This window comes from Cibotium barometz, chromosome 7 (genome assembly GCF_041138505.1).
Source record: "Cibotium barometz isolate CiBa-2024 chromosome 7, ASM4113850v1, whole genome shotgun sequence".
In the NCBI taxonomy this organism is placed as follows: domain Eukaryota; kingdom Viridiplantae; phylum Streptophyta; class Polypodiopsida; order Cyatheales; family Cibotiaceae; genus Cibotium; species Cibotium barometz.
The window spans coordinates 8544023-8555396 of NC_141052.1; positions in this window are offsets into that span (position 1 = coordinate 8544023).

The window sequence follows — 11374 nt, forward strand, 5'->3', positions numbered from 1 at the left end:
GTATATTTTCTTCTGGAATGTTTTTCGTGTCTCTGCTTGATTGGGTCTGTGCAGTATGGGCTGCCATGTTCACCATGCTTCTGGAATCCTTAGCGTGTCTTTGGATAATTCGCTCTCTGCAGTATTTAATGCACGTTGCTCAGTGTTGTCAATTCAATTCAATACCATTTGTTTCCTGTGGTTGTGATGCCACCAAGGAGGAAAGCTTTTCATGATATTACTAAGATCGTGAAGGTTGATTGCTGTCCATCTTCTTCTTTGTTGGTTCGTTCTCATGAGCATGGTGCTCCATCTACTTCACCATTGCTCTGTCTCATGAAGCACAACCTTCCACTTCCACTGTTCCCAGAGCAAGTCCTCGAATTGAGACACCTTCGGAAGGTGCCTATACCGTTCGTAGCCTCCGTGCAGTCAAAAATAGAGCTGGTAATGCTTTTTTATTCCTTCCAAAAAAAAATATTCCTACAAAAACAGTCGTGTTTTTTAGGATTTCTTACATGCATGTTATTTCCTCCTATTGCGACATCTTTTTTTTTTCTGGGTTACAACCATTGTTTTGTTTCCATCTTGCTTAATTAATTAATAGCAAAGAGTGAGATGATTTAGGGTGACCACGTTTTTTTACATTAAATTAGTTTGGTGGGACTGTACCTTGAATTTTTTAAACTCGATGCTTTAGCTTTTGGAGGTTTGGCGGGACTGCAGTTTGTGGGAGTGCACCTTAAATTTTTGGAACTAGATGCTTCAGCTTTTGGAGGTTTCCGATGAGAGAAAGCTTTGCCTCACATCTTTCAAGCCAGGGTTTAGAGAGAGAGAGAGAGAGAGAACGTATGTGCTGCGACGTAATAGAGAGACTGCGATCTTGGATTACATATGAGAGAGAGGACATTTGCTTACGTTTGATGACAATAGAGACAATGACCTCTTTGATGTGATCAGCAGAGAGCGAACCTTAGTTTCCAAGGTAGACTCATTAATTAACTAATGGGTGTGTAGCTTAAATATGGGAATGTGTATATACATATATATACATTGTTTTGAAGCCTCAAAGTGAAGGTCAAAATGTAAATTAATTTTGGTTGCAGTGCCAAGGAGGGAATTTGCTTAAGAATGTTGCAAGTTGGTGAGGATACATCTCATTCACTTTTCTTCATAGGTTGAACTAAGGTTTAAGATTTTTGGCTTCTATAGACATTATGATAGTATTTGGGTGTGTTAATAAATGGTTGGTTTGTATAATGAGCTCTTCCATCCCATTATAAAACAAGGAATATTCTCTCTCTCTCTCTAAGGTCAATAAATACATTAAAAATTAGCCATAGCCCACAAAAAATAGTCATCACCCTAAACATTTAATAAAATAATGAATACCCTCTCTCTCTCTCTCTCTCTCTCTCTCTCTCTCTCTCTCCAAGGTCATATGTTAAAAATCCATTAATGAGAGTAACAAAAGTGCATACACCCTTTCTTACAAAAACAAAATTAATATATGTGTGTAAGTATGTATAGACAAATATATAGATAGATAGATATAATTGAGCTTAATTAGCTTAATTAACCTAATATAATACTCATAATGTCAATGGAAAGCTTAATAAGAGAGATTGCTAACCTCAATCTTGCAAGGGGGGAGCTCAACTCAACCATCCATCTTCCCTAATGAAGCAAAATCAACAAAAACACAAGAAAAGGGTTATGGGTTCAAAAAAGCTTAATCTACCCACACAAAACACCAATCTCAACACACAATCACCCTACCATAAGTTTTACAACTCATGGACAAGAAAAAACAAACAATGGGTGACATAATGTCCCAATTCCACTCTAGCACTAGTTCTACTCTCTCTGATAATGGTGCCTTTTGTATAAAGACGTTATATTCTCATAACAAGTATCTCAACACCATGAAGTACTAACTCGTTAGTGCATTGCGCAGGAATAAAGACCTCAGGGTTGTCAAACCCTCAAGCTCTACTAATCCAATGCTTGGACCTCCATGATCCAATCGTAATCTAATCACACAACAAAGCGAAGCTAGCAATCTCTCTCTCTCTCTCTCTCTCTCTCTCTCTCTCTCTCTCTCTCTCTCTCTCTCTCTCTCTCTCTCTCTCGGAGCTGATGTTGCTCTCATGTTTCTATGTTCTTAGTATTCCACGATGAGTTTCAATGGACAATTTTGTATCACCCCAGTGAGATAGCTATGTTTATGTTTTCTTTCTGTTTTATCTTTCTTTCTTTCTGTTCTCTCTCTCTCTCGAAAAGAATCAAGCAAGCAAGCACACCTCATGCATAAACACGCACTCAAGCACCCACACATCCAGGCAAGAAAGCTCTATATAAGACTCCATCGCCAAGAACATACAGACATGGAAGCATGCAAGAAACAAGAAAATGACAAGGCAAGCAAGAATAAAGGATTTCCCGAGCTTAAGATTGATTCTAGATTGTATTGCAAAAAGTGTCCTTCCACACCGTCTCATAAGTCACTTATATCCCATGTGCGCTTTGTCCGATCGCCAACACTTATAGGGTGCCCAAAACACGTTCTCTTCATATGTACAAGCCTTATATACGATGGCCCGCTTCCATTATTACAAAGCTCTACAACTACTCAAAGGAGTTTTATAGACGTCATTAGAAATATTATCATCAAACTGAGAAGTGAGAGTCAAAGACTCGTCAAACTGTCTAGCAAGGGAGAGATTGTCTACTAGAAAGACTAAGTACAAAGGCATCCTCTCCCGATATGGTTCCTAACTAGTCTAGCTCGGGAACGAGAAGCATCAGCCCTATAAAGAAAGGAGTCATTCTTCCTAGAACCTCAACTGTACTGGTTACTAAGATAGTAGTGTGTGCATATACTAGGAGGCTAACCCACATTAGGCTTGTGAGCATGGGAGCATGGGATCATGGGAACAAGCTCTAGTGGAGCATGGGTTAGGACTAACCTTAAGGGTTAAGGTTAGGGTCAGGCATCCAAGGGTCACACATGGGAAATGGAGAGCCAAGAGTCACTTGAGGGCCCTCCTATATAATAGGGACATGGGACACACTCAAGGAGGCTTGGAGGCTTGGAGGTTTAGGCTATGGTCTCTTGTGTAGAGGATCATATCTACTCACCTACCATTTCACACTATAGCTACATGCTATTGGATTGGAGTTACCATTTCACACTATAGCTCTATGGTCTCTTGTGTAGAGGATCATATCTACTCACCTACCATTTCACACTATAGCTACATGCTATTGGATTGGAGTTATACCTCTTAATGGTATGGGACATCAAGGTAAAGGTATGATGTATTTCATTATAATTCATGTGTGCATCCCTTGGGCTTGGGGGTGGTTGGGTGGATGAGTTTATGCCTAATTTATGCATGTTTATGTATAACAATTATCTAGAGAGATCTTAGGGTTTTAACAGGAAGGAGTGCTCACAACCATCAAGATTTGAAACAAGGAAGCTTAAGCTTTAAAGAGGCAGTTGAGGTGGCTAAAAACAAGGAATGGAAGATACAGCACCTGAATCAGCTTGGAATAGCTATAGAACCCAAGGTGGAGGTGCAGGTAATGAAAAAACCAAGATTGCTTACCAAAGAGGCATTACTAGGGCATGGTGAACATGTTTCTCAAGGAATAGGTAATGTAGCATTAGGGGGAGCTGATGATCTTCGTAAAGAGATTGGCTTGATGAAAAATCTTAGTATAAATATGGTGGGTGGTGGAAGAGGCCAAGGTTATGGCTATGGTCGTGGTTATGGCAATTCTGGGACAGCATTAGGTGGTAGAGGTAGAGGCATGAATGGAAGAGGGGAGATGTTTTAGTGCTACAATTGTGGGGAATGGGGTCACAAGAGCCCTCAATGTGATAAACTAAGGACAATGGGTGGTGATATGTTTCCTTTGCCTTCATTTACCAAATCGAACTTGGGATTATGCAATTGAGATCAAGGGGGATCCAGAATCTAGTGGTCTCGGAGAAAGGGAAAACCAAGGTTGTGAGTGTGATTCATCTAGAGGAAGCTGGGGCTAATTCGGATGCCTTGATGATTCCTATGGGTAAGAGGGATACAAGAGAGCATGTTAGTAATGATGCACCCTAGTAGAAAGAAAGAGAAGTTAGATGAAGGGGATAGTGCTAAAGAGAAGAAGAAGAGGAAACCTAGGCGATATTACAATGCAACAGATCTTCCATTGGGAGAGGGACAACAAAATTACAGTTTAAGGACTAATTTAATGAGTAGGAAGGCTGACATAACTTTTGGCCAACTCATGGAAATATGTCTCAAGCTTAAGAGAATGGAAGAGTGTATTGAATCTAATGAGAAGGGAGCCCAGTAGAGGTTCAGTGACAGTGTTAGCATTAAATGAGTTGCCTAACATATGTCCTACAGTTGATGCTTGGCATAAGAAGCGAAGTATTGGTGAGGCTTATATTGATGGGGGTGCAGAGGTGTGTGTTGTCACTCAAGATTGTGTGACCAAGTTGGGGGTAGACATCACAAAACACTCATCATGTTTCAGGATTAGATTGGCCAATCAATCCAGAGTGAAGTGTTTGGGAGTTATAAAGGACTTTGAAGTGGAAGTATTCAGTGTTAAAATGCTTGTTAATTGTCATGTTATGCTTGCAGGTATTGGTGCGTTTCCTCTTATACTTGGAAGACCATGGCTACAAGCAACCAAGGCAATTCAGAATTGGGGATGTGGTACTATTACCCTCTATAACTAGAAAGGAGATAAGAAGAGGTTTGACATGGCAAGCGGGCAACCTTTGTCTGCTGAAGATGATGAAGAAGCGGATTCTAAAGAAGATTCCAAAGAAGAAGAAGAAACACAAGATGAGGAATACGATTCAGACTCTAGGAGCGCTAGTGATGGTGAGGTCTCTACTTTGTTCTTTGAAGAGGTTAATGATGGGAGGGAGAAGACGGTTCAAGCTTTTGAAGTTGAAGATGTGTCAGGTCCATATGAACAAATTGAAGAGCTCATGCAGTCCAAAGTAGAGACAAATGTAAAGAAGGAGTTGATTCAAAATATGTTGAGTATAGAATTGACTAGCACTGAAAGAAGTGAGTATCTACATATGCTTGAGCAGTTCCCTAATTTGTTTATTACTTCTTATGAGGAAATTAGAGGGTTTAAAGGTGATGATATTCATATTGATCTTAAGGAAGGAGCTCAACCCATGTGTCAAAAGTTAAGGAGAATGAGCCAAGTACAGTTGGATGCATTAAGGGAGGAGGTAGATAAGCTACTCAAAGTTGGTTTCATTCATGCAGTTAATACAGCTGAATGGGTTAGTCCAGTGGTTGTATCACCTAAAAAGGATGGCAAATGGAGAGTTTGTGTGGACTTCAAGCCATTAAATGTAGCTATAAAAAGAGATCATTATCCCTTGCCTTTGCTGGATGACATTTTGGATTCTATTGTAGGATATGAGAGGTATAGCGTTTGTGATGGCTTTTCAAGTTACTTTCAACTTTCCATAGCTCCTGAAGATCAGAGAAAGACCACTTTTGTCACACCATGGGGTTGTTTTTATTATTTTGTCCTTCCTTTTGGGCTCTCTAATGGTTGTGCTTGGTATTAGAGACGGGCTAATTGGGTCCTTTCTCCCTTCCTTGGGATGTTTGTTAAGGATTTTATTGATGACTTTTGCCTTTATAGCTCCAGGCTTCAGCATTTTTCAAAATTGGATATGGCTTTTAGAAGGTACGATGAATGTGGAGGCCAATTAAACCTGAAGAAGTGTCATCTTGCTCAACCTAGAGTGAAGATTTGGGGGCATATGGTCTCTAAAAACGGGATTGAAGTTGATCCAGATAAAGTGAAAAAGGCTTTGATACTTCTACCATCACCTGAGGATATAGGCTACTTTTATCTAAAAGGTGAAGTATATGTCAAGGTTTATCTCTTTATCTTCTCAGCCTCTTTATCCTTTACAGCAAGCAGCTAAATATGACCCCTTAGAGTGGACTCTTAAGTGTGAAGGAGTATTCCAAATGGTGAAAGAGCTTATTGGTGCACTACCTTCTATGCAAGCTCCTAATTGGAATAAGGAATTCTATGTGAATCCTTCTGTGGGTGAAGATGCTATAGGTGCCATGCTTTTACAAGAAGGCAAAGATTCTCACTACTACATGAGGCCTATTTATTATGCCAGTAGGGTGAAAACAGAAGCAGAGAGGAGTTATTCAAAAGTGGAAGTGGTTATGGTGAGTGTGTTGTATGCATGTAGAAGATTTAGGCATTATCTTTTGCCTAAACCTTTCACTTTTCTCACTAGCTACTCTTTTGCCAACAATTGATCAATAGTTCAAGCTTGTCAAAGAGGTGGATGAGATGGATTATGGAACTATAAGAATTTTAGTTTTCTTTTCTTGTTGTTGAAGAGAGCACATGGGCTACATTAGCTGATTTACTTACCTATATGGGGAGTCCTCTTCTTATCAAAGAGAATATGGTGAAAAAGTAACATGTAGAAGCACCTGATATAGATAATGCTTTCTTAATGTTCTTTGATGGTTCTTATAGGAAAACTCATGGTGAGTCTTTTGGAGGTGTTGTCATTTATGATCCACAAGTTACTTTGGTAAGCAAAAGAGGTGTGAAGCTAATGGCCCAAAGCAACAATGAAGCCGAATATGTTGCTCTTGAAGAGGGGTTACATGCTTGTCTACAGCTTGGAATTCGGCAGGTAAGAATAAGAGGTGATGCTCTTTTGGTGGTAAAACAAGTACTAGGGTGTGGCAAAGTAAAAATCCTAAATTAAAGAATATGTGCTTTGAAGTTAAGAAGTTGTTGAAAGAATTTGAAACTTGGAGTTTTAGGCATATTGATAGAAGTGAAAATGAAGAAGCACATGCTGCTGCTCAAGCTTTGGTTGAACAATTATTTATTGTGAGGGCTTATTCACCTTTATATTCTGGAAGGGAAACTTTGATCAAAGAGATTGATTTTTTACAAACAAGCATGATACCTACAGAATTGGAACCTTCAAAGAAGAATGCTTTCATGCGAGCAAGCTGGTAAGTATGTTCTTCATGGTGATGTTTTGTTTATGAGAGGGGATGATTTGGTGTTGAGAAGAATACCTTGGAAAGAGGAGATTTATAGGATATTAGAAGAAAATCATGAAGGTTCATGTGGTTGACACTTTGCTGCAAAAATCACTTTGGCCAAGCATCTAGAAAGATTTACATCATTGGTGTAAATCATGCCTACAATGTTAAAGCATGGCTAATAGGGTGCTGAAATCAAAGCTTTGCAACACTATCTTGGCTTATGATGTGTTTGAAAAATGGGGTATTGATGCAATGGGTCCATTACCTTCTATGACAAGAAGAAGAAAATGTTACATTCTTACCGCAGTTGACTACCTATCTAGGTGGGCTGAGGCAAAAACTATGAAACAGATTGCAAGGAAGGATGTAAGTAAATTTGTTTATAAGGAAATATGTTGTAAGTATGTCACACCATTGGAGTTACTTTCAGATAAGGGTCCAGGTTTCAGAGGAGAAATAGTTGCCTATCTATGCAAGAAGTTGAAAATATGTCACAGGTACACTACTCATTATTATCCTCAATGTAATGGAATGAACGAGAGATTTGATGGAAAATTAATCAAGATCCTTACAAAGATGTGTCAAATTCATGTGAAGACTTGGGATTTGGAGCTACCTTGTGCTTTATGGGCATATAGGACAACAATGAAGTCGGGTACTAAATTCTCTCCCTTCCATTTGGTTTTTGGCAAAGAGGCTTTATTACCTCTATTGAAGTGGAAATTCCAACCTTAAAGCTTATGTCTAAGCTTAGTGAAAAGCCAATTGATAGCCTTCGGGAAATACTTTTGTATTTACAACAATTGCAATTCGACAAGTCACTAGCTTTGGAACATTATGACAAGTATTGCAAGTTAATCAAGAGAAAGTAAATGCCAAAGTCAAAGATAAGGGAATCAAAGAGAGTGATGGTTATAAGGTAAAATAGTAAACTTGATCATACCTTTTAGAAGAAATTTCAAGCAAGTGGGAAGGCCCTTTCTTGGTGATGCACAAATTTCCTAATGGCACATATCAACTAGTAGATCTTGATGGTACCCCACATCAATCTCGTGTGAATGGCTATAGAGACTGAAAATGTATTTTGCTAGATTGATGACAATAATTAAAGATGAGATGATTATGAATGATGGTACTAATGTAGTGACTTCATTTTAAGAAGCGGAAGACTCAACACTGGATTTATAGATTTTGTTTACTCCAATTGCTGATCATGAATGATCTAGCAAGCTTGGGGTGGGCAAACTATGTTGGGAGTTTTCTAGTAACTGTTTTTTATGTCAAAAGTAGTGTGTAGGTGTTTATTGGTTTGCCATAGAAGGTGTGTTCAGGGTTTTGGGTTTTATTAAGCTTGTGAAGGGAGAGGTGTCTATACATATTGCATCTTGTATAAAATCTATAGCATATTGCTTGTTAGTATGCACTATGTTGCTTGAGGTGTGAAGATAATAAATCGGGATAGATGTGAATGGATAAGATGCAATGTGAATGGATGAGATGCAATGTGAATGGATGTGATGTAATGTGATATGGATATGGGTAGATGTGAATGGATGAGATGTGATGAGGATAGATGTGATGAGATGTAATATGATGTGACTAGATGAGAATGGATGAAGAACGATGCGAATACATATGATTGGATATGGATTAAGCAATGTGAATTGATGTAGAAGAATGTGGAATAACGAGAAATGATGTGGAACAATGTGAATTGATGTAGAAGAATGTGGAATAACGAGAAATGATGTAGAACAATGTGGAAAGATGAGAGTTCGTTAGAAACTATATTTATGACCTATTTTTAAATGACTATTTTATGTCAAGAATGCTGGGGAAGCATTTTGACCATCTTGCGAATGAGGTCGTGGTGGTGGAGACTAAAGAGATAAAGTTACAACAGCTCACGGAGAGTCAACGAAGGCCGTCTCATGTAGCAAGGTCAACCGAGGTCTTGACCAACCTCAGTTCAATTTAAATGGTGAGCTTCCGGCACGGTGGATGAGGGACCAAGGAAGCGGCCTATGAGTGAACCGCTAGGTGACCTCTGCAAAGGAGCCTAGAGGGTGCTGACCACACGGTGCTTGGGCTTTGAGTCATCAAAGATACCCACACGTGTGTCGAGGAAGAAAATGGAACAAGAAGTTAGAGTAATTTTCTGAACTCAAGCATGGATCTGGTTGATTAGCCTTGCTAGTCCTCAACGGATGAGTCCATGGCTCTTTTATATGGATATGTTGGTTGATCTTGCTAATCTTCAACGGAGAGTCCATTTGGATTTTTATAAGTGAATATATTTCCAGGTACTATGAGCTAGGAACTATTGAAAAGGCCCCTGAGAGTGGACAGGTGGTGAGCGTTCTGGTTGCTAATGGTGCCATAGGTACATCGATGAAGAAATGATTGGAAATCAAAATTCAACTGGATATTTTGGAGGATTATGATCAGTGATACTATGGTTTCATTAAAAGAATATTTTAAAGATAGCTAAATCTGTGAAAAAGTCAATTTCATATTGGGTGTGTAAGTGGTGTGACTATCTTGAACTTTGCTTGAAGTGTCGGCTAGGGGGCATGAGAACTCTTTTCCCTGGTACCTGGGACAAAACATAACCAAATTCCTAAATGGATCCTATCACTACCATTTTTGGGTAGTTGGCTAACCCATGGGACTAGATGGGGTTAGGCTAGATTGATGGATCCCTAAAATGAGACTCAATTCTGTTATGGTACGATAGATGAAGTAAATCTCGGATAGTCTTTGTTCTATGGAAAAGAATCAACGGTTGTGCCTCTCGATGAGGAAAAAAGCGTTGGTCTCTATGATCCAAGTGCAAGTCTTTTCCTTGATCTGATCATATGACTTACGGGTTCGGTCGGATCTGTTTGGTTTGTTAATGCTCTTGACTACGTTAGAATAAAACTATCCTGGAGGAATCACCCGTGCTTTTTAGGCGAAGGAAGTTTTTCTGGTTTTGGTTTTGGAAGAACCGAGGGATTAGTCTCTTGTCCGGATATCCGTGGTGGTGGGCGAGGCCCCAAGTGAGAGGCTCTGCCCTGCGCAAGAAGTGCTACTTCCGCTGCTAGCCCCCCTGATTTCGTTGTGTGGAGGGGACAGGGATCTTTCAGTTGGTATCAAAGCAAATTGGCTAAAGTAAGAAGTGTCAAGAATTTATGAAGTACCAGTAAAAGATTGTAATTGTGATGGAATTCATACAAATTGATATTCAAAATAAAAATTCATAAATTGGTAATTAGGTCTTCAGATGGAAGTACCATAATTGTATGGAATCCTTGACTTGCTTGAGGCCTAGATATGATAGTATTTACCTTATAACTCCAAGGACCGTGATTTGACTACTCGTATATACCGTGGGTATATCTGCAGCTCTTTAGTGACAATATATACGAGTAAATCTAAGACCTTGAAGTTATAAGCAAAAATGCTATCCAGAGGATGAATTCGAATGCTGGTTGATATGATTTTAGAATTCTGGTTGAGAATTGATGATGAGTTGATTTGGATTCCGATTGAAGGATGATGATTCTTGAATTTTGGTTGAAAGTGACAGCCTTCATGCTTTTGCTTTGCCTTTTTAAGCTTTGCTTTTCTCTTTTTACTTTTATTAATAAAATATTACTCAACTTTTGGTGCTTTGCTTTTTTAGCTTTTAAGGGCTTGCTTTTTGGCTTTAGAGTCGCTTTTTGAGAAAGCACCTTTTAGCTTTTTAGTATGGCTCAGTCTCCTCTTTCCAATGGTGCCCTTGGCTCGCGGTTAACCCTATTTGACTTTTTGCTTTTTCTTGCTTTTTGACCAAGAATGGTGCTTTTTCTTAATCAAACCTTATGGTCCCTTTTCCCATGTCTTCTTCTACCTGTCTGGTGTCCGAGCATGGATTTCATTATGTGAAATAGAGCTAGCAGGGCCAAATAGTTACAGTTGTGTTGTTGGCCATCCAAACATATGGCTACTGTTCCGATATATGAGAAGCTCATCCTCGAGCTTTCTCATAAGTTGCACATCACCGCCAACTAGCCTAGAAATGTAAGAGCTCCATCCTCCCTCTAACTCTTCACTCAAGTACTGCTCCGCACTTATCCAAAGAGGATGCAAAATGTATGCAACTGCGTGGATTGGCCTAAAACCAATCCCAGCATTGGTTCCATATCTCCCTAATATCTTGAACTCTGTACATGAGTTCAAAGTTGCAAGTGGAAAAACAAAAAGTAAGCAATGAGCATATACTTCAATCTTCTAAGTTCTATGATCTATCTAACTTCAAGAGAAATAATAAGAGTGATACCTCT